Source organism: Cannabis sativa, chromosome X, assembly GCF_029168945.1.
Source record: "Cannabis sativa cultivar Pink pepper isolate KNU-18-1 chromosome X, ASM2916894v1, whole genome shotgun sequence".
Lineage (NCBI taxonomy): Eukaryota > Viridiplantae > Streptophyta > Magnoliopsida > Rosales > Cannabaceae > Cannabis > Cannabis sativa.
In genome coordinates this window covers 54,106,641-54,131,884 of record NC_083610.1, presented here as the reverse complement: position 1 = coordinate 54,131,884, position 25,244 = coordinate 54,106,641, and the positions used below count along the sequence as shown (strand labels likewise).

At 39.0% G+C, this 25,244-nt stretch overlaps 1 non-coding gene across 1 annotated transcript; it reads left to right on the top strand.

Moving 5' to 3' along the window:
- Positions 1–12,313: 12,313 nt before the first annotated feature.
- On the top strand, positions 12,314–12,420 carry LOC115703279 (small nucleolar RNA R71). The gene has a single exon (XR_004009056.1). It is a non-coding gene; the product is annotated as a small nucleolar RNA R71 (small nucleolar RNA).
- The last annotated feature ends 12,824 nt before the right edge of the window (positions 12,421–25,244 follow it).

Here is a 25,244-nt window from a genome sequence, read left to right as displayed (position 1 = left end):
CCGAGCATTTTCTTTGTATCCATAAAAAACGTGGAATCAAGTACTTTTGGAATAGAAACAGATCAACCTGGAGACCGAAACTGGGACCTAGCGACCAGGTTGACATATTGTCAACCTGGCCCATTTCCAACAATAGTTCAGATGAAAATCTTTTGAGCATATTCTCCGTTCTCGTCAACAATTAACATTTTGGTGCTTTCGGGAAACAAAAGGAGCCATCTAGGAACCAGAACTGGGACCCAACGCCCATGTTGATCTGGTGCTTAGTCTAGTGCCCAGGTTGACATATTGTCAACTTGAGCCATTTCTAAACATTCTCCCGAGAAGTCTTCCAGGCATATTCTCTGTTTTCACCAATAATTGAGATACTAGTGTTTCTAGGAATCAAACGTAAGCATATGATGGGAAATATTGGAACCAAGCGCCAAGGTTAACATTTTGTGAAACTGAGCCAGTTCCAAGTGTTTTCATCGAAAGTGTTCCGAGCATGTTTTTTGTTTTAAAAAATAACGAAAATACAAGAGATCTCGGGGGGCAAACAAGATTCTTTGAGAGCCAAAATAGGGCCCCACCACCTTGGTTGACATGGGCACTAGGCCCTGCACCCAAGTTGACATGCAACTTGGTTCGCATGTTTTCGGTCCTCAAATACAAATTCTACTATGGGCATTCTTCTTATTTTGGTAAAAAATGGGGTAGGAGACCTCATTTGCAATCTCAAATGCCATATAAGTATCAAAACAAGCCCCGAGAAACCCCCCAAAGAGCACCCAGTGCCTAGGTTGACGTATAGCTTGGTGCGCTTGTTGGTTTTGTGGAACTAAATCTAGTACACAGTAGAATAATATTTTCTGATTATCATCGTACCGCTATTGGTTTTATGGTACTAACTCAGGTACGCAATGGAATAATAATTTTCTGAATATCATTGTACCATAGTTCTAAGGATCTCTAGATGTATATACATTAAATCTAAAATATAAATTTGATGAAAGAAATAAATACCCCTTAATGGGTATCAGAGTATTCTTGAAACTTCTCGTAAGTTGGATCCAATAAATCTCACACCGTAGTCTTCCAGATCGATCCACCACATACAAGGAGTAGTGTGGGCTACTAGGATAAATAAAGTGTATATAAAGTTCTTGTATAAATCTTAACACATGAGCAAGAACAATTTCTTATGTGATAAAGAGAAAAATATTTACTGGTAAAACTCTTTTTAGGCTTTCAAAAAAGTTACCTACAAAATCTTTTGTCAGATCTTTGTTATGTGGTATATTTAAATAAACCCGTTGATCTCAAATTTGGCCAACCAATACTGAAGTCATATATATGATCAAAATCAAAAAGTGTAAACAATTAGAACAAGTAAATAAAAAGGGCCAACCAATGGTATATTTTTTTGTAGAGGTTCGACCTCCTTAGTTAGCAAGTAATGACCTACTCCCGTTTTGGTTGTATTGATATGAGAGATAATACAACACAGATCACAAGTGTTGTGTGTTTTAGAGTGGCTCTCTTTGTATTAAAATAGTGAGAATATGAGGCAAATCTTAAAGAAGAGAGATGAGGGAGACTTAGTCTCTACTACATTTCTAATGGCGTGTAGGAGAGAGGGTGAGCTAGGATTTTGAGTGCTTGAACTCAATAGCTTAAGGATGAGAACTTAGGAATCAGAATTTAAGGTTTAGAGCCTTTAGGTTTAGTTTAGTGCTCTTTATATAGGAGAGAGGTTACAAGAGATAGTAGGTTGATATCCCTTAAAATGAGGAGATATCACCTATTTATTACACATTAAATAAATAACAAAATAACTTATTAATTATACCTAAAGAATAGGTAAATAACTGAAGTTAAACCCCTATTTTTGTGGGTTGTTTGAGGCCAATTCGTAACTAAAAGTGTTGTTTAGGTTGAAAGGTGTAGAGGCACCAAAAGTGCCTACCAGAAGAGAGACTGGCCGGGCTACCCTTTGCTGGAGGCTGGCCAGCCTATGTTGGCACTAGGGCTGGCCAGTGGTGATTCGGCGAGACCCCTTTGGTTGGCCAATTCGTTGTCTCTTTGTCCTGATTAAGTATTTGGACTCTTCGTCAACTGGTACATTGTGCATGGTGACTTGAGCTTCTTATTGACAAGATGTACTCCATGTTGCATCAATCTTGCCTATATGGACATGCCACGTCACGTGGATAGAAATTTGGGATAACATTTTACCCCGAAGTCCCTGTGCGGACGTTTGTACGGATAAGGACTTTCAAACTTCAGTGAAAGCGATATCTAAGATTGGACTAAACAATTAGAGCTCGGGACTTGAGAGCTTAGGATCATCTTTTTGGACAACGTTTAACAACTTGAGAGAGGTGAGAACTCAACTTGATTATTGGACTTGATTTTATGTGTTGAAAAACATTATCCATATTCCAATTTTTATGATTTGTAAATTATTTGAAAAATTAAAAACTTAATCTGCATATTTTTCTGGACTTTTCTGGGGCACTTAGTGCCAAATATATTTTTGTACAAATATTTATGCAGGTTATAATTTTTGGGTTGATTCAAAATATAGTCGTTATGCTGCCGAATTTTCTAGAAAATAAAAAGGAAATATGCTCTTTTGTTTTCTTATTATTTTCCTGCTTTTGGTTATACTGATGAGAGTCATGTTGATTATGATTTGTGCATATTTTTGTTTCAAAACAAAATGAGGTAAAAAGTGATTCCTTGTCAAATGTACCTTTTTTCAAATACTATTAGAGTTTTACTAATTGTAGCTTTTATATAGTTAGACATAAATAATTATATAGAATATGATGATTAAATTATATAAATGTGTATATAATTATTTGTGTTATGTCACCTAATTTCTTACAACTAGCTAGTAATTAATTACTTATTTGTGCTATGTACTTTTCCTTTAATATTTATTTATTTTTAGTAAAATTTATCTTAATTCTACAGAAATTTTGGTAGCATAACGCATGTAATTGAACGTTCCCAAATTTTTTAAAAATATATAAAATAACAAATAAAACAAGTAAAACAATAAAAAACAAACAAAATAACATTAACAATACAAAATTTATCCACCCATCTAACCGCAGTACATGTTTTCGCAGAACCTACTTCGCTATGATTGGATATTTAAGATATTCAAACTCAACTGCCATGCATATTATTACACTCATCTGACTGTAGTATAATATATCACAGAACCTACTTCACTACAAATGAATATCTAAGATATTCAAACTCCACTAAGCATGCATTGATAATAAATTATAATAACAAAAAGTTAGTGAATGTATATACTTATAGCAAGTTAAAATCCGATCAACACTAAATTATTTGAAACCTTAAAAATTAGCTCACAACATACAATATAATGTGTTGCCCCTGATTTTGCCCAAAATACGTGGACCAACCGGATGATGACACGTAGATGGAAAGGGTTTAGCGTTAAATAAATCAGCTAAGTCTCTTTAACCAAAGGGATCAGCTTTAGACTTGCCTCTTGGAGAAGGCATGTAAGTCTCACATGCTCCCGGAGAGCAAGGCTGCAACAAAGCTTCTCCGGGAGGTGTCAAATCCTATCTGAACAGTCATCTCGCATTTAATGCCGCATGGGAGGAGGCGTATTGAAACTGCCATATGTCTTAAAGTCTGATGACACAACCCCCTCTCTGCAGCTACTATGCTATGATTAATGAGCCTAGTGACGGCTACTTTATGAGGACTCACTTCAGTCAAAAAGGATAAAGGACTACATCCATAAAACCCCTACAAAGCCTAGGGATTAGACCATGCATTTCCTATAATATATTCATTGAGAATGTGTGGCTTTACTGATAATTACAGATTGACATGTACCTCAATTCTAGGGATCACCCCACAAAAACTCTATAAATACCCCCCAAACTCATTAAAGCGGGGGTCGAGAATTCTAGGTTTCATAAGAACTAGAAGAGGAAAAATCCACCAAGAACATTCTCTCTAATAAATACTATCATAAATACACAGACTCGTGGACTAAGGCTCATTAACGCCCTAACCACGTAAAAATCTCTCTCTTAATTCCCTATAGCTCTCTTAACTACTATTATTATATTAGTTGTCGAAAACCTCGGTCAACATTTTGGTGCTTTCATTGAGAGCTGAAGGAAGCGTCTGAAAGTAGATCATACATTACAACGAAACAAAAATGGTGGAGACTCGAAGCACACGTCAACCTCGCCCTCTTCAAGATGCTCAAGATCCAAATGATGAGGACGTGGCCTCAAGAGCAAATGTGGGCTCTGAGGATGAAGAAGGAACCCCTGATGACGAGTATGAGGGAAACTTCGACAAGTCCCACGCCTACGATGAAGGCAGCTACTTAGAGTTGGTACTCTTAAGGCAAAAGGCTGCCGATCATGAGGCTGAAATCGCAGCCCAAAAAGAGCAAAACCAAAAAATGCAAGAGGTGATGCTGGCCATGAAAAAAGCCATGGAGGCCGCAGGAATCCACTTGCATCCTAAAGCCATCCCTGCTGAACTTGGAAAGGAACTAGAGGAATCCTCGCCAAGTACCCAAAAGCAGAGGTCTAGGGAACCTAGCCCTATAAGGTATCCCTCCGAAGGGAACCAAAAGAAAAACCCTACTTCCACTCCCAGGAAAAAGAAAAAGGTGCAGGATCCGCGAAAGGTCCGCTCAGATTTCCCGAAAGGGAAAGGTCCGCAGAGGGGCAAACTCCAAAAAGGGAGTCTTGGCCCTTAGGATCGAGAGGACCGAAAGAGCGTTTCCGTGCACCAAGAGCCCGGAGGGAGAGGAAGAAGGGGCCAAAGATGTCCTCCCATTGATCTGAGAAATCAGATTAACGGAAACCATGGTGATTTTTTGGGATCACCTGAACAAAAAGAAATACGGACCCGCAGTCTCTACGGGAGCGTTAAACGAAAGAATCATGACAGAGCTTGCCATACTCCGAAAAGACATCGCCCGAGTCTCCTGGAGACAGAAAGGCGACGACTCTGACTCTGACTGTGAGGATCGGGAGCCTTGTGCCAAGCACATCCTAGAAGCAGAGCTCCCCAAAAATTTTAAGATGCCCGAAATGGCAGCTTACACTGGGAACTCGGATCCAAGCGATCACCTGTCACGGTTCAACCGAGTCATGACAGTCATGAGGGTCAGCAATGACGCCAAGTGTTTGTGCTTCCCACTTACTCTAAGCAGATCCGTGGAAGAGTGGTTCAAGAAACTGGAACCAGGATCTGTGGATCGCTGGAATAAATTGCAAACTAGCTTCCGGAGACAATTCGTCACCGCAAGAAAAGTCAATCTGGAGGTCAGCGCCTTGACTAACATCAAGCAGCTGCCTATGGAGACATTGAAGAATTTCATAAAGAGGTTCAAGGAAGAAGCCTCAAAAACCAAGAAAGTCGATGACGGACAGTAGCTCGCTCTTCTTCAGGCGGGCATCCGTACAAGAACTCCATTCTGGAACGAGTTACAGCAAGAAGGAGCTTCCAACCTTCAAGATTTACAGAAGAGAGTCCAAAAGTATATCAATCTGGAAGAGGCCCAAATAGTGGCCTATGGGGGATACTATCCCACCGGGATTGCAGGATATGTACCCGGAGCCCAGCTCCCAGATACTTTGCCAGCAGTAGCTCCACCCATGAGCAGTATACAATTTTGCGCTACTCCCGGATATAGTCCAGGCCAGGCCTTGGCCCCCGCATCTTCCTACTTTGGGAATCCCTCGGGGATGAATGGACAGGCCCCGTTGCACTCCACTCCCGCCGTAAGTCTAGCCGGTCCTTCTCAAGGCTCTCGGAGCAAAAGGTCCTCTAAAGGCAGCAACTGGACGGAGGACAAGCGGCAGAAAAGGGGGTATACCCCCCAATATACTCAATACACGGAGTTAACGGACTCCCAAGAACGTGTATATTTTGCTACTAGGCAAAATACACACTACCAGAGATCGCCTCCTCTGTATAAGGACAACTCCCGCAGGGACCCCAGTAAGAGATGCGAGTACCATAACGACATTGGGCACAACACCAACGAATGCAAAAATCTCAAGGACGAGATCGAGAACTTGATCCGATTGGGACATCTCTACGAGTGGATTAAGAACTGGCTGCCCCATCTCAATCCGGTTCCGGCAGCAGGAACTCTGCCTCAAGGGGCGCCAGAGGTGCAGCAGGAGCTTTGGCCCCAATTGCTCCCCTCGGAGATGCCCAACATATTCTTGGCCTACCGCCAAGACCCAACGAGAGAGTGGCCATGATCTCGGGAGGACCTTACATCGGAGGAACTACCCGTAAGGAGCTCAAGCGATACGCAGGGGCCGTAAAACACGATGAGATTTGGGAGGTTACTCAACTCCCAGCTCAAAGGCCCCGGCTAATGGACCAGCCCATTACATTCATGGAAGAAGACGCTAAAACAGTGTGTTTCGCTCACCATGACCCTTTGGTCATAGAGACTCCCATCACCAATAAGATCGTGGCTAGAGTCTTGATCGACAACGGGAGTTCTGTGAATCTATTATTCAAAGAGGCCTTCACTGCAATAGGCTTAATGGACCGAGACCTTTCACCAAGTGGTTCCCAGCTCACAGGGTTTAACGGAACTACACTTATCCCGATTGGAAAAGTGAGGCTCCCAGTCACCTTGTGGGCGGACACCCCCCAAAGCACCTTCAAATACTGCACGTTTGTGGTGGTGGACTGCCCAACAGCTTATAATGCAATCCTCGACCGATCGACCCTGGTAGATTTCAGTGCAGTCATGTCAATAAGGCATTTATGCTTGAAATTCCCCACCCTGGAAGCTGGGATAGGGACCGTGAGAGGAAACCAAGGGGAGGCCAGGCAGTGTTACAGCGTTGCTGCCCACCTACCCGTCTTGATGGTCCGAGAAGTTATTGAGCCAGAAATGGCGGAAGAAGATGAGTTGGATCCCCGCGTGGGATTCGAAAAAATTGTAGAACCAATGGAGGACGTCGAGGAAGTGTCGGTGTGCGACTTGACTCCACCAAAGTCCTCCGGCTGGGAAAGAGCCTAGAACCAGAGGAAAAAGAAAAAATAATAAAGACGCTAAGGGGCGCCACGGACATTTTCGCGTGGTGCCAAGAAGACATGACCGGCATAAGTCCCCACGTCATCACCCATGTCCTTAATGTCAACCCAGACGTGCCACCAGTCTAGCAGAAGCGACGTCCCCTTGACTCAATAAAGGCTGAGGCCTTAGAAAAAGAGGTGGACAAGCTACTAACGAATGGCATGATTCGAGATGTCTACTACCCAGAGTGGTTAGCCAATCCTGTACTGGTGCCAAAGCCCAACGAAACATGGCGGGTTTGTATAGACTTTACCGATCTAAACAAAGCCTCCCCAAAGGATTGTTTCCCTTTGCCAAGGATCGACCAGATGGTGGATGCCACCTCCGGATTCAAGCTATTATCCTTCATGGATGCATACGCCGGTCACAACCAAATTAAGATGCACGTAGCGGATCAAGAGTGCACTAGCTTCAGGACCGATAAGGGGGTATACTGCTACCTAGTCATGCCTTTCGGACTGAAGAATGCTGGTGCAACTTATCAAAGGATGGTGAACCGGATGTTCAAAGGCCTCCTGGGGCGAAATATGGAGGTATACGTGGACGACATGCTAGTAAAGTCAAAAGCGTGCACTAGCCACGCGGACGACCTAGAAGAATGCTTCGAAGTGGTCCAGAGATACGGAATGAAACTCAACCCAAAGAAGTGCACTTTCGGGGTTAAGTCAGGGAAGTTTCTGGGCTTCATCGTCAGTCAGAGGGGAATTGAGGCAAATCCAGAAAAAATTCAAGCTCTCCTGAGCATGCCTTCCCCAAAGAAACACAAAGATGTCCAGAGCCTAACCGGAAAGGTTGCTGCCCTGAGCCGTTTTATCTCCCGGTCCACAGACAAATGCATTCCCTTCTTCAACATCTTGAAGAAGTGTCAGAAATTTGAATGGTCCGACGAGTGCGAGGAGGCATTCAAAAAACTGAAAGAGCACATGGCCAAGCCACAAATTCTATCAAAGCCCGTTCTCGGAGAGGACTTGTTCCTATACTTGGCCGTCTCCGAGAATGCGGTCAGCGCAGCTGTTGCGAAAATTATTAATTACTACGCAAGTGCACGCAATCAAGTAGTATACTCACGCAAGTGAGGTCGAACCACAGGGAATTGGATTAATTACTACTAAACTATACTTATAATTCTATTTGGCAAATCAAAAGTATTTATGATTGAAAAAGGAAGAAAGAAATTCAAGAAACTTAAAGAAACAAGTGAATATTAATCAAGATGAGAGAATAGGGAGACGAATCCTGCTGTTAAGTTACCAATGTTAATGTCTAATTGCTATCCTTCTCTTGAAGTGAATGACAGATTATAAATTAACCTAGGTCTTTTCAGATCTTCTAGGTTCTAAATCTCATGTTCTCTAATTAATCTCTTAATTAAACTAACATGAAATCAGCATTAAGCAATAATCTAATTGTCACAAAGGCTATGTAAATACTTTCGTTTCACATCAAAACCTAGACTATCCAATTTTAGCATTCTCAATTCTCACTTTTCAGATTTCGAATTGAGATCATAAAACATGTAAAAGGTGATCAATCTTGCACATGAAAATTAAACACAAATATGAATAGTGTTCACAATCAAGATGGAGGAATGACAATTATTTATTAACTAGGAAAAACTTAAACAACATTCATCATTCTCCCTAAATAGGAGTTTAGTTCAAAACATCCATAATCAAATCCATAATTAACATTGAAACAGAAAATAGCATAGAAAAATTAAAGAGAAGAGAAAGAACTAGTTGAAGCAATTGATCCGGGTCGCCACAAGCCGCTCTTCTAGCCTCCTCCTTTGTTTCTAGGGCTCCAATTCTGAATGAACCCTAATTTCCACGAACTCCATCTATTTAAACCAAGTCTCATCCTTAAAATTCGTGAAATTACAAAACTGCCCAAAAATCCCGTCACTGGGTCCCCGTCGCGACTGGCAAAGCTCCCGTCGCGACGGGATTAAACTTTGAAACTTCAAGATCCTCTTTGCCAGTTCCCGTCGCGACTAGCAAATTCCCCGTCGCGACTGGAACAGGCAGCGACACCAATCTTGGATTTTCTTCTCGATTCTTTCACAACTTTTCCTCAATTCTTGAACATACTTTCTTTAAATGCCCGAGGACCTGAAACCAAAGAATCAAGCGTAATATAGCCCTAAAACTAGAAACAAAGAGTGAAAACTAACCGAAAATATGACCCAAAACTTAGACTAATTTTAGCCTAACAAATTCCCCCAAACTAGATTCTTACTCGCCCTCGAGTAAGATAAATACTACTAACTAGTAATCTACTAACTACGCTAAGAGATAATCACAATACTACTGCTCATGTGTTGTTCTCTTTCATTGCCCAAACTAGAATTTCAATTCCACCAACTCTAACAATTAATTTCGATGCTCAGTTTATCACATACTGCACAAACACAAGATGACTTCACAATCGAAACAGTGTTATAATGGTTTTACTTTTTCCATCCATTCCACTACCCGATAACTCATATGCTTGCATCCTTACCTCTCTCCACTAATGTTGACAACATCCTTTCGGAATCAATAGGACGTTTTGAGGTTTAGAGAGTATGGTTTAGATCTTTGGAAAATGAAAACAATTTTGGCTAAAGATATCATAAGCACAAAAATAACCCCCAAGCTTCTTCTAATTTCAAATTTCCCAAAGTATTCCCACAACTCGCCATGATTGAGAAAAATTATTTTCCTTCTTATCCTCAACGTCACTGAATTTTATTATTTTTCCTGAATCATATTTTTTTTCCTTTTTTTTTTCTTTTCTTTTTCTTTTTTTTTTTCTTTTCTTTTTTTTCAGTGATATTGATCTTACAACTTATATTTTTTTTCTCAATCTTGCACGTTTTTTTTTCTATCTTCTCTCACACCATGCATTTTGCTCCCCCAAACTAATTATATAGCTTATGATATCATTGATAAAATAGTGAGGACAAAATTTAACAGGGTGGATACATATTTCGGTTCAACAGGTGAAGAACAAAACAAGTTTAGGCTCAAGAGGGTTAACTAAGGATAATCATTTCATGGTAGGCTTGAAAGGCTCAAACTATCCAACAAATGCCTAAATCATATTCCTATTGAATGTTGTCAAGGATTTCGCCTCAAAAGAATAGGACATGCAAGTTCTAAGCTATTCAGTCAATCTTACCACAAACCATAGTAAAACAATTATAACATATTTCACAGATCATCAATTGCATTCTTACACATGTTATACAAGCATCCAAACTAATCCAAAGAGTTAAGAGAATTAAGCACACAGTTATTTTGTAATTTCAGAGCACATTATATTAAACAGCAGCACACAATTATCCTTTAGCTTATTGCCCATTCCTAACTAAAACAAAAAAAAAACTAAAACAGATAATTAAAATGCAAAAATTAAAGTGCAGAATTTAAAAATTTTAAGTCTCTCCCCCCAAACTAAATATGACATTGTCCCCAATGTGCTATTATACTCAAGGTGAGAAGGACTTACCTGAACCCCCATCAGAAGGGGTTGGGCGGACCCTTTTCATCCAAAAGAGCCCTCGTACTAAATGAAGAAAATTTACCACCAATCGTGTTGATTTCAGAGTTTCGCACAAGAGTAAGCTCACCTTCAAAACTACCACACATCAATATTTTCCAATGACGCCGAATCGTTCGAAGTCGCTCTTTAGGCTTTGCTTTCTTCTTATCAGCTTTAACAAAAGAACCCTTCACCACCTCAATCTTGCAACAGGTAGGAATGTCGGTTGGGGCAAAAACATTAAAATTGACCTCTTCATCTTGCACTCTCAACTTTAACTCTCCCTTTTGAACATCTATTAATGCTCGGCCTGTGGCTAAGAATGGTCTTCCCAAAATAATGGGAATAGTTGAATCTTCCTCCATATCAAGAATTAGGAAATCAGTAGGGAAGATAAACTTACCAACCTTCACCAGTACATCTTCAATTATCCCACGAGGATGAGTCAAAGAACGATCCGCTAGTTGTAAAGTCACTGTTGTGGGCTTTGCTTTTCCCAATCCTAGCCTTTTGAAGACAGACAAGGGCATTAGATTAATGCTTGCTCCCAGATCACATAGAGCTTTAGTTTCCACCGAACCCCCTACAGAGCATGGAATATTGAAACTACCCGGATCTTTAAGCTTGGGCGGTAGTTTCTTTTGCAAAATGGCGCTACACTCTTCAGTTAATGCCACTGTTTCATAGTCCTCCAATTTTCTCTTCTTAGACAATGTCTCCTTCATGAACTTCACATAACGTGACATTTGTTCCAAGGCTTCAGCAAAAGGAATGTTGATGTGTAGTCTTTTAAAGACCTCTAGAAATTTTGTGAACTGCTTGTATAGATTGGTCTTTCGGAGTCTCTGAGGATAGGGTATTTTTACATGATGATCAATACTGATTGGTGGAGACTGCTGTGATGGTGCTGGACTATCAGTAATCTTCTTATCTGATGATGCTTGAGTTGATGTTCTTTGATCTTTAATCTCTTCATCCACTGGTTGTATCATCTCAGGCCCATCATATTTCTTTCCACTCCTTAAGGAAATTGCTTTACATTGCTCTTTTCCTTTTGCATCATTAGTGCTAGGAGAATTTCCTTGAGCTTGTTTTTCCACTTGAGTAGCCAATTGTTCCATTTGAGTTTCGAGAGTTTTAATAGAGGCTCTAGTTTCCATCATGAATTGGAGCAATAAATCAGCTTGGATAGTGGAGCCTCCACTAGAACTTTGTTGTTGCAGCTGTTGTTGGTTTTATTGGGGCTGGTTTCTCTGCTGGTAGAACCCCTGTTGGTTGTGCCCATAATTATTGTTTTGGGAATAGTTTCCAATGGCTTTTGCTTGATCCATTGGTAAATCATCCACATCTGCCTGACACTCAGAAAAGTGATGGGGACCTCCACATATCTCACAAACCACTTGAGCTTGTTTGGCTTGCACTGCGATCAGCTTTGTTAGGGCCTCAACCTTAGCTGTCAGCTTTGTAATGGCATCCACCTCTAGCACACCAGCTACCTTCTTAGTTTGACTCCTTTCAGTTGGCCACTGCTCATTGTTTAGAGCCATCTCCTCCAATAGATCATAAGCCTCATTAGCACTCTTTCTCATAAAGGCTCCACCAGCTGCTGCATCTATCAGGGTTCTAGTGTTACCAACCAACCCGTTATAGAAATTATGAACCAACATCCACTTCTCAATACCATGATGAGGACACTTTCTGATTAAGTCCTTGAACCTCTCCCAAGACTCATAGAGAGACTCATTCTCTTGTTGACAAAAATTGTTGATCTCTCCTCGCAGCTTAGTAGACTTTGCTGGGGGAAAGAACTTAGATAGAAATTTAGTTGCTAAGTCTGTCCATGTTGCTATGGAATTTGGTGGCAAGGAGATTAACCAGCCCTTGGCTCTTTCTCTAAGTGAGAATGGAAACAGTCTCAAACGAATGGCATCATCACTAACTCCATTGACTTTAAAAGTCTCACAAAGTTCCATGAAGTTCGAGAGATGCAGATTAGGATCTTCAGAAGGGAGGCCACCAAACTGAACTGAAGACTGCACCATTTGAAGTATGGGAGGTTTGATCTCAAAGTTATTCGCATCCACTGCCGGTGGCCTGATACATGACTATACTCCCGTCAGAGTAGGGAGAATGTAATCTCTCAAGCTACGACCATTAGCTTGGTCTTCCATGGCACAGCCATTATTGCCGTTATTTGCAGCATTCACATTCACATTAGTAGCAATGATTTTTGTTGTTTCAGCAGTTGCTGAAACTCCTTCTTGCCTCATGTTCCTTCGGTTTCTCCTACAAGTTTTCTCAATTTCAGGGTCGATGGGTAGTATAACTGCTTGCCCTTGGCGGCGCATGCACTCAAAATACCTGAAATAGATAAGAACAGTTTTTTTTTTTTTTTTGCAAGAGAAAGGTTAGAAAATCAGCAAGAGAAAATATACCAAAGTAGAAATTAGTATAATTTTGTGTAATATTAATCTTTAAACAATTCCCCGGCAACAACGCCAAAAACTTGTTGCGAAAATTATTAATTACTACGCAAGTGCACGCAATCAAGTAGTATACTCACGCAAGTGAGGTCGAACCACAGGGAATTGGATTAATTACTACTAAACTATACTTATAATTCTATTTGGCAAATCAAAAGTATTTATGATTGAAAAAGGAAGAAAGAAATTCAAGAAACTTAAAGAAACAAGTGAATATTAATCAAGATGAGAGAATAGGGAGATGAATCATGTTGTTAAGTTACCAATGTTAATGTCTAATTGCTATCCTTCTCTTGAAGTGAATGACAGATTATAAATTAACCTAGGTCTTTTCCGATCTTCTAGGTTCTAAATCTCATGTTCTCTTATTAATCTCTTAATTAAACTAACATGAAATCAGCATTAAGCAATAATCTAATTGTTACAAAGGCTACGTAAATACTTTCGTTTCACATCAAAACCTAGACTATCCAATTTTAGCATTCTCAATTCTCACTTTTCAGATTTCGAATTGAGATCATAAAACATGTAAAAGGTGATCAATCTTGCACATGGAAATTAAACACAAATATGAATAGTGTTCACAATCAAGATGGAGGAATGACAATTATTTATTAACTAGGAAAAACTTAAACAACATTCATCATTCTCCCTAAATAGGAGTTTAGTTCAAAACATCAATAATCAAATCCATAATTAACATTGAAACAGAAAATAGCATAGAAAAATTAAAGAGAAGAGAAAGATCTAGTTGAAGCAATTGATCCGGGTCGCCACAAGCCGCTCTTCTAGCCTCCTCCTTTGTTTCTAGGGCTCCAATTCTGAATGAACCCTAATTTCCACGAACTCTATCTATTTAAACCAAGTCTCATCCTTAAAATTCGTAAAATTACAAAACTGCCCAAAAATCCCTTCATTGGGTCCCCGTTGCGACTGGCAAAGCTCCCGTCGCGACGGGATTAAACTTTGAAACTTCAAGATCCTCTCTGCCAGTTCCCGTCGCGACTGGCAAATTCCCCGTCGCGACTGGAACAGGCAGCGACACCAATCTTGGATTTTCTTCTCGATTCTTTCGCAACTTTTCCTCAATTCTTGACATACTTTCTTTAAATGCCCGAGGACCTGAAACCAAAGAATTAAGTGTAATATAGCCCTAAAACTAGAAACAAAGAGTGAAAACTAACCGAAATTATGACCCGAAACTTAGACTAATTTTAGCCTAACAGCAGCCTTAGTTCGGGAAGAGGAGAAAACTCAGCATCCCGTGTACTATGTCAGCAAGCGCAAGATAGGAGCGAAGACTCGATACCCAGTGATTGAAAAACTAGTTTTTTTGCCTCCTTATGGCCTCGAGAAAGTTGAGACCCTACTTCCAAGCTCACCCAATCAAGGTATTGACCAACCATCCGCTCTGGCAAGTCTTGCAAAAGCCAGAGGCATCCGAAAGACTCCTAAAGTGGGCAATAGAGTTAAGCCAATTTGACTTGCACTACATTCCACGCATTTCCATAAAGGGGCAGGCGCTAGCAGACTTCATCACGGAGTGCAATGAAGCTGAAGCTACCGCAAACATACCCACACCATCAGTCCCAGCGTGGAAGGTATTTGTAGACGGAGCCTCCAACGAGAATGGATCCGGAGCCAGGGTCGCAATGATATCCCCGAATGGACTTCGACTCCAAGCAGCCCTACGGTTTGACTTCTCAGCTTCTAACAAGGAGGCTGATTACGAAGCCTTGATAGCAGGGCTGAGATTAGCAAAAACTGTGGGGACTAAAAGAGTAGAAGTCTACAGCGATTCCCAACTGGTAGTGAACCAGGTGTTGGGAGAATATCAGACACGCGGAGAAAGAATGGCCGCGTATGTAGCAATAGTCCGTGAACTGCTCCATGAGTTCGCGGACTATAAAGTGGAAAGAATCCCCAGAGAAAAGAATGCTCACGCGGACTGTGTGTCTAAGTTAGCTTCAGACAGCGAAATTGAGAAACTAAGAGTTGTACCTGTGGAACGCTTGGAATAGCCAAGCATAAAAATAAAAGAAGCCATAACAACGGTTGGGCAAGAACCCAGCTGGATGGTCCCCATCATCGACTACATAACAAAAGGTGAGTTGCCCCAAGAAAAGGCACTGTCCAGAAGGATTCAGTATCAAGCTCACCGTTATGTGATGATGGACAAAATTCTCTATCGAAGAGGACTCAGCATGCCTTATTTAAGGTGTGTATCGGACCCTGAAGCTAAGAAAAACGTGCTGGAGGTCCATGAAGGGTTCTGTGGAGATCATACAGGAGGACCAAGTCTCTCAAAGAAAATATTGAGACAAGGGTACTTCTGGCCAACCATGAAAAGAGATTGCGTAGACTACGTCTAGAAATGTGATTCGTGCCAAAGGTTCGCGAACATACCGAGAGCTCCTCCCAATGAGATTACCCTGATGACTAGTTCCTGGCCCTTTGTGGTCTGGGGAATAGATCTTATTGGGTCCCTGCCAACGGGAAAGGGAGGAGTAAAGTATGCAATAGTAGCTGTAGACTACTTCACCAAATGGACGGAGGCTGAGCTGATGAAGACTATAACTGCTAAAAAAGCACTAGACTTTGTTATTAAAAACATAGTGTGTCGATACGACTTGCCTCACAAAATAGTCTCTGACAATGGAAAGCAATTCGATTGCGAAGAATTCACTGACTTTTGCAACCAACACGGAGTCATTAAAAGCTTCTCTGCGGTGGCAAAGTCGCAAACAAACGGAAAAGCAGAAGCAGTCAACAAAATCCTAAAGGTCACCCTAAAGAAAAAGCTACTGGCCTGCAAAAAGAATTGGCCTGAAGAATTTCCAAGAGTGTTATGGGCCTACCGGACGACCCCAAGAACTACGACCGGCCACTCGCCTTTTTCAATGGCATACGGTTGTGAAGCAATGGTCCCGGTGGAAACGTGATTCCCATCCCACAGGAGAACAACCTATGATCCAGCTACAAACCAAGCTTTATTACAGGAAGCGTTGGATCAAGTTGAAGAGCTCCGGAACGAGTCTTAAATACGAATGGCAGCTTATCAAAAGAAGGTGACTAAGTACTTTAACTCTAAAGTTAAAAATAGAAAATTCACTATTGGGGATATGATCTTAAGAAGAGTCTTCCCAGCCACCCAAGAACCCGGAGTGGGGGTACTTGGGCCAAATTTGGAAAGGCCATATGAAATTGAGGATGAGATCGGCTCTGGAACCTATAAGCAAAAAAGGATGGACGAAACAATTGTGCCAAGGGCTTGGAATGTCGATCATCTCCGGAAGTATTACCAATAGTCCAAAATGTAAACTTAGGCCTTGTTAAAAGAATTTGTACCGTAAAAGTGTATGTAACCTCTAAATTTCAAATAAAAACTGAGTGCCTTAAAAACAAAGTTTTCATGCCACTCAGGGGGGTACTAAGACATATCACACGGACAGACATAAAGCAGGCTAAAAGTAAAAGCAAAGTCAAAAAGAATATGTATCAAAGTGATCATATATATATTTAAAATATCCTGACCCAAAGGGCAGGTCCAAAAAGAAAAAATATATAAAGGGCCTGGGGACGGGCCATAATAACTGTCTCCCCTTAGAAAATAAATAACTAAATTAAAATTTTCTTAAAGGAAAGAAAAATGGCTGTAAATAAAAAAAAAAAAGAGACATGATTATAATGCTGAAATGGGTTGGACTCCGCAACCTAGTCAATACGAGGAGGAAGACGAGGGCCCCGACGCGCTTCAAGCAAAGCATCAAGCCTTTTCTTCTTCTCCCGAAATTTAGCAAGAGCCTCTTCAGGCTTGGGATAGAATTCAAGCTTAATACTTTGGCCATTTGACTGCCAGGCCATGTAGACGTCGTCGTCAAAGCGCTTGGCGCAATGCTTGCAGGAGACGGGGTTCAGGAGCTCATCTCTTTTAGCCTTCTTCAAGGCCTGGTCTCTGAAGTCCCTTAGCTCCTTCAACTCCACGGTCAGGTTGGCCTTAGACTGCAAGTCTGCCTGGTGCAACTCCTCTAGGGACTTCACCTTGGCAGCCATTTCGTCCATGGCTTCCATGGCCTCCCGAAGCTCGCGTCTAGCCATAGCCACGACCTCGCCCTCCACCTTGAGCACCTCCTGGTGCCTCGCCTCCACTTCAGCCTCCCTCTGCTTGGCCTCCTCTCGAAGCTTTGCCTCTGCAAGGGCCTCCCTCCGTTGAGCCTCCTCCTGGAATGCTCCCCTTTCGGTAGACAAGTCTCGAAGGATCCTCACGGCCTCGTCTATGGCCCCAAATTCGGACATGACGAAGCCATGGTCAATAAGAGTCTTGGAAAGGTGGCCGGTCTCAGCAGTAATCTGAAAAAGAGACAAGGATGAGATCAGATGCCTTAGACGAAATATCAAGGGATGGAATAAATTACAAAGTACTCACCGCGGCCATGGCAGAGCTAATGTGTTGGACCTGGTAGATAGAGTTCAGAGAGGCGCAAGCAGCATATCTCTTAGGCGGGAATTGCGTCATGTGGGAGACGAACTGGCTAGTCATCTCCGAGGCAAAGGGAGCCAAGGTGGGCCCGACGAAGCGGTTGAACCAGTCCGTCAGCGGATCCATGTTTAGGTCCCACAGATTCTGGAAGGATCCTCGTTAAGAGTGTTTTGCTGCTCCTCCCACAAAATTCTCTTCAAGGCCTCCACCTCAGCATGCCCCCGACTGTACTCGTCAAGGGCGTAGTTGTGTTTGGCCACTCAGAGATTCTACCTCTCCTCATCTGCAGGAACCGGGGTTAACACTATGCCGTATGGCACAGTGTATTCCTCCGCCTCGGAAGGTATCCCGGAGTCGTTGCTTGGTGCCGGAGTGTCCCCCCTCTGAGTCCGCTTAGAAGGTTCCGCCTCTACCATTTTGCCCTTTCGCTTACGCTCCAGGGCGGTCGCGTCTGCCACTTTACCTTCTTCAACTTCCTCCTCCTCGTCCACCAAGATGATCGTGCCTGAAGGGGAGTTGGAGGAGGACCTCCTGGGAGTAACCAACTCGGAGGCAGCCGGAGGCAGAGAAGCATCGGGGCTGTAAGCCTCAGCAAGAGTAGCCAAGAGATCGTCCATGGGCCTGGCTGCTGCAACAAAGAAATAAGTTAAGCGTTAGGACATTCATGAGAACAGCATACACTTAGCAAAAAAGCAATAAAACTAGTCCTACCCTGACTCTCTAATTCGGCCCTAGCAAAGTCTCGAATCATGACGCTAGCTTCATCATCCCCGAGATAACTGTCCGAGGGAAGAAACCAGCTGGAAGATACGTAGGCTGAATGATCCAAAGGAATAGGCGCCAGAGGTCCAGAATCCATCCGGGACCGACCTAAATAATAGCCTAAGTGGGAAAAATAATACTCTTTTGCATGATTCCCCCACCGGGTAGAAGGCATTCTAAACCTACGGAGACTCTCATCGAAGCCTATAGGCCTAAGGCTGGTATACTCACGGACGGGAGGAACATAATGTATTGTTAAAGGGGACTTACCAGAACCCGAAGTGCTGGCATTGGGAGCTTCGGTATTTAGAACCGGGACCACAGGCTTGGGCCTACGGGTCCTCCGCTCCGCTAGAGCTTCCAAACGAAGAGTCCTCCCGACGGCCGTCTGGGCCTTGAAATAGGCCAGCTCCTGTTCCCTCTTAAAGAGGTACTTCTGGTACTTGAGATGTACCAGAATTTAGGATTAATTGAGATGTACTGATTAGTTTTATATTAGTGCAAGTGGGAGTTTGTTGGGTTTTATGCCCAAAATAAAACTCTGTTTCAATGTAATCCAGATTATTCAATATCAATAAAATAACAGAAGTATTTTTCATTCATTTGTGTATGTTTTGGTTCACCTTCTCAATTGTTTGTCTATTTGATTTATAAATTCATTCAAACCCTTTTCACATACTTAATCATGTTTATTGTGTTATCAACACAGTGGAAAGTAAACATGACTATGTGATTAAAGATTCCTAGATTTATCAAAACACTAGGGTTTTACTGATATGACAATCTACAACAGAGTTTACTTGCATTTGGTGAAATGCTATGTTCTTTCCAGAGCATTGGTTAAAGTAAAGCTTGGGTTGGATGCATGGAGTATGCATTGGAATGGACCGATATTGATTTTGATATAGATTTATTAAACTTACCGTAATATCTATTCAATTCCATATCACTTAATTGATCATATATCAAATGATCTTAATCCTGATATGATTAGGTTCAATCTCAAGAGTATTATTCCTGTTCTTTGATTTGTTAGTTAAGCCTACTTTTGGGTCAGGGTGATACGTACATTTTGGGAATACGGTAGTGCAATTGAGTGGGAGCGCTAACATAAATATGGAATCTATAGCTTCTATTTGGCGAATAGAAAGTAAAGGATGATTTCCTTCGAGCTTAACCAAACGAAAAATAAATGGTGGAGTACTCATTTCACTTAGCTGAAATATCATTTATACAGGGTTAAGTGTTTTAAGGATAAAATACATTGTAGGGTGTTACGGTAATTTGATCCTTTTACAGTGTAAATCATCTATATAGAGGATCATTGATCAAATTAGGATTATAGCAATGGATAATTAATGACGTGTCTATATGGTGGAACATATAGAGCGTTCTATATAGCTGAGAGTGCAATTCTAAGTTCTATGAGTGGATTCAACGAAGAATTAATAAGTCAGTGAATTTAAGATGTAAATTCTTGATCTGCTTATTGGAAGCTCGGATATATAGACCCATGGTCCCCACACTAGTTGAGACAATATTACTTGTAAGACTCATTAAATTGGTTTTAATTAATCAATTATAATTCTGAAGTTAGACTATGTCTATTTGTGAAGTTATCACTTATTAAGGGCGAAATAGTAAATAGAGAGTTTATAGGGTATATTTATTAATTTGGTAACTTTTATTAGTTTAATTAATAAATAAAATAAATGACAATATATTATTTAATAATTAATTATAGTTATTAAATAATTAGATTTGACATTTATGTGGTTGAATGAGAAAATTGGCAATTTTAGAGAATGTGAAACTAGAAATGATAAAATAGGAAAATTGCAAAAGTGAAAGGCTTGTTTCCACATTGCTATGGTCGGCCACTTTACTTGCCTTTTTGTCATTTATTTTTTCAATTTTAATGCCAAATAATTCAATCCTAACCCTATGTGGTATTCTATAAATAGAAGGTGAAGGCTCCAGGATTCAATGACACATTACTGCATTCTTTTCTTTCACACAAACACTCCTGAGCCGCCACTCACTCTCTCTCTCTCTCTCTCTCTCTCTCTCTCTCTCTCTCTCTCTCTCTTTTCTCTGTTTTCGAAATCCCTCTAAGTGATAGAGTAGTGCCACACACATCAAGTAATACCTCAATCATAGTAAGGAAGGTTGTGTAGAATTCAGAGTCAACAAAGAAGGACATTCGGGCTCAGATCTTGATTATACTCTACGACAGAAAGGACTCAAAGGTTAGAGATCTGAGTGGGAGGAGACATATTATTCCTCTGCACCCAATGTAAGGTTTATCAAACTTTATATGTGTTTAATTATATTCGTTTTAGAAGTTCATATTTAGGTTGTTAATCAACATACTTGTGAGTAGATCTAAGATCCTGGTAAAATAATTCCAACAACTGGCACCAGAGCCATGGCAATTGATTTGCTTGCAAGAAATTTGGACTTAAAACGATTTGTTTGTGATTTGGATGGTATCATGTTGCTTTGTATGTCATATTGATGTTTGATTGTTGTTTGTGAATTCTGGGAAATATAATTGATTTTCTGTTTCTGGAATTAATTTTATTGGATAGTATGGAAAAAATTAAGCAATTTACTTTTTTATAGAACTCGATTTCGATTTAATTTGAATTAGTTATGAATTTTTAAAAATCGGAAAAATTAGGATGGTGAGCCCTCTTCCCACGCACGCGGAATGGTATGCTATGCATACCATCCGTACTGTTCATCAATTTTTTTTCGTTTTCTTCGATTTTTCATGCTATTTCATGGAATTAACTTTCGATTTTTTGTGTAGTTTTGTATTTTGATTTTTAATTTTCATATTTCTAATCTAATTATCAGAAATAAATTAATTTATTTTTAAATTAATTTTAGATATTAGTGTAATTTGAATTTGAAAATAGGTAAGAATCATTTTTTGCTTACCTCTTTTCTTATTTTCTTTAAAATTTGATTATTTTAATCTTATTTTTAAGATCTAAGGTCAGATATTAAATTCTTTTTATAAAATATTTTTTTTAAGTATTTTGACCTTATTTAGATTTAAATAAGATACTATAATCATGAAATTTTAAAAAGGGAAATAAGATATTTTTGTTAACTTTTAAATTTTGTTATTTTTAGTTAAATTAAATTATAAAATTAGAAAAAGGGTATGCATTTATCTTTTTTTTTTTTTTATTGGATATTTAATTTTTTAAAATAACATGAAATTTAAAAGGTAAGTTAGCAATTTTTTTTGAAATGATATTTAGGTTACTTGAAACCTAATTTTTTAAAATTGTAGGTTTAATTTTAAATATTATTTTATTTCTTTTTTAAATCCGAAAATTTTTTTTTTACCATTTTCGAAATCAATATTTTAAATTAAATAAATCCTACATCCAACTATCCAAATCTAACTTGTTGAGGAGTATGTGTTTTAGATTGTTTGTAAGTTTTTCTAAAACCTATTATTGCTTGATCTAAATTGCCATGGTTAACTTGTTGATAGATCCAATGATCTGATTTTAACCCATGGTTCAATTGTCAATAGGTCAAGTAAATAATTTATAAAAGGTAAATTTTACATTCTTCTTTCATCTGTGTATGACCTAGTAACATGATAGGATCCATCCAAATTTGTGTGCCTGTGTGAGCCTATATGTTTAATTTCTGTTATAGACACATATAGGTTGTTGTTGCTAAATAAAATGTCATAACTTGATAGATTTTATTTAGGCTCATTTAGTTAATGGGCCTATTCAATTAATAATAGTTATTCATTTTAAGGTTAAATTCCTCTCTTTTGGGCCTTGTGTGAGAGATGGGAGCCATAGAAGTGGGTACGACATACTGAACCCAGCCCCCCCCTCACATGAACAACCCTAATTGTGAAGGCCCATTTGCCTGATTTGGATAATTGTGCTAGGTTAATTAAATTAGTTTAACCTAATAAAATTAATTAGCAACATAATCAATTTCATTTTTCCTTGAAATTAATTTAAGAAAAACATAGTTTGATGAATAATATTCCAGAAAACTATATGTATTTTTCTTGTATTTAATTAAATATAGAATTATAACCAACTAGATTCTTTCTGAAGCTTAATTTCATAATTTCATTAAATATTCCTATTTAAGTTGAAAATTTGTTATTTCTAACAAATCAACTTAGATTTGAATATCTTTTGAATTTCCTATTATAAAATGAAGTTGAGAAATTTTAGGAATTGGTTATTAAGATTCTTTGGGTATTTTTAAGTTGATATTTTTTTTTAAATATGGAAAAACTTAAAATAGAATATCTTCTAAATTAAGTGGTTACAACTTAATTGTTAATATTTAATTAAGTCATTGATTGAAGAATATTTAAGTTGGATATTTTAGATTTCTCTAAATAACTTAAAAATGATATTTTTCAATTTTTTATTCCATTTTTGAAATTTAATTAAAGTTGGATTTTTTTTATATATAATATTTTTTTTACTAAACAAACTTTAATTTGTAATGTTTCATTATTAAAATATGGAATAAAATAAATGATTAAATAAAATACATATTTTAAATAATGAGCTTTAATTAAGAGACATTCGATCTCCGTTGTTGGTTTTACATAGCTATTGTTTTAGTGAGTAATCCTCCCTAATGGAGGAACGTTCATTAGAAAGTTAGCGCCGTTTAATCTCGAAAGATAAGTATTCTTGTAAGTTTTTTATATTAGTATTGATCACCCTAATGGTGACGACTGTATAAGAGTTACAAGAGTATGAAACAATGGTGGAAGCTCATAAGATAGAATAGCCTTGACTCTCGCCTAAACGGGACAACGCTGGATTCCAATCTTGATCGAATAAAAGGTTGCTAGAATGTTTATCATTTTAGATGAATTGACAACTCTATTCAATGGATGATGCTTTGACTCTCGCCTAAACGGGACACTGTATCAGTTTGTTGAAAACCTTGGAAAATAAACTATGTTAGATTTAGTATTTTTATAACATATGTGATTATTTGTTATCTTTTGAACTTGTGTATATATTTATAGAACCAAGACCTTACTTCTGTTTATTGATATATTGTAGTGCCAAAATGAATAACCTCACCCCGATCCACTCTTAGTTAATATCTTAGCAAAAGAACTCAATAGTGTGAAAATGCATCCTGGTAGTTGCATTAACTCGCACCTATTGTTCATGAATCTGAAATTCCAAAAGGCAAATCTACTTGGAATTGAATTATCAAAGGAACAATGGGTACGACTCATTCTTAATAGTCTTCCTCCGGAGTATAATGGTTTTGTTTTATCTTACATGATCAACAATCCTCACTCCTCCGACATGGACAAACTCGAAGCTGAATTACGAGCCAATGAACGGAATTTGATTGCAATGGGACCTCCTGGTATTGCAAACTTTAATCAGAGGAAGAGGATTAAGCATGAAGGCTCTAACAAAGCTGCTTCTTCAAATACAATTATCAGACATCATGTTCTATGTGCGAATTGTAATGGAATGGGACATAAAGAAGAACAATGTCCCAGGCTTTTAAACAATTCAAACGAAGGTGATGCTTTTGTCTTTGAATCATGTGTTTTATAGAATGACAAATCCACTTGGAATGTTGATTCTGGATCTACTAACCATGTATGTGTTGGGTTTTATGCCCTAAATATAACTCATTTCAATATAATCAGATTTACTTATTAATATAGATCAGAAATAACATTTAATGTTGCATGGTTTACATGATTTATTTCATGATTATATGTACATAACGTATGAATTCATCTGAAACCTTTTTCACATACTTGGTCCTGTTTATTGTGTTGTCAACAAATTGGAAAGTAAACATGACTATGTGAATAAAGTTTCCTAGATTTATCAGACACAAGGTTTTACTGATATGATAATCTACAACAGAGTTTACTTGCATTTGGAGAAATGCTATGTTCTTTCCAGAGCATTGGTTAAAGTAAAGCTCAGGTTGGATGCATGGAGTATGCATCAGTAGGAACCGATATTGAACTTTGACTTAGATTTATTAAACTTACCTTAATATCTATTCAAGTCAATATCGCTTAGTTGATCCTAGATCAAATGATCTTAATCCTGTTATGATTAGGCTCAATCTCAAGAGGCTATTCGTGTTCTTTGATTTGTTAGTTAAGCCTACTTTTAGGTCAGGGTGATACGTACATTTTGGGAACACGGTAGTGCAATTGAGTGGGAGCGCTAACATAAACATGGAATCTATAGCTTCTATCTGGCGAATAGTAAGTAAAGGATGATCTCCTTCGAGCTTGACCAAATGAAAATAAATGGTAGAGTACTCATTTCACATAAGCTGAAATATCATTTATACGGGGTTAGTGTTTTAAGGATAAAATACATTGTAGGGTGTAACGGTAATATAATCCCTTTACAGTGTAGATCATTCATATAGAGGATCATTGATCAAATTAGGATTATAACAATGGATAACTAATGATGTGTCTATATGGTGGAACATATAGAGCATTCTACATACTGAGAGTGCAATTCTAAGTTCTATGCGTGGATTCAACGAAGAATTAATAAGTCAGTGAATTTAGGTTATAAATTATTGATCTGCTTATTGGAAGCTCGGTTATATAGACCCATGGTCCCCCCACTAGTTGAGATAATATTGCTTGTAAGACTCATATAATTGGTTTTGATTAATCAATTATAATTCTCAAATTAGACTATGTCTATTTGTGAATTTTTCACTAAGTAAGGGCGAAATTGTAAAGAAAGAGTTTTAGGGGCATATTTGTTAATTATGATACTGTGTATGGTTCAATTAATAAATATGATAAATGACAATATTATTTAATAATTATTTATAGTTATTAAATAGTTAG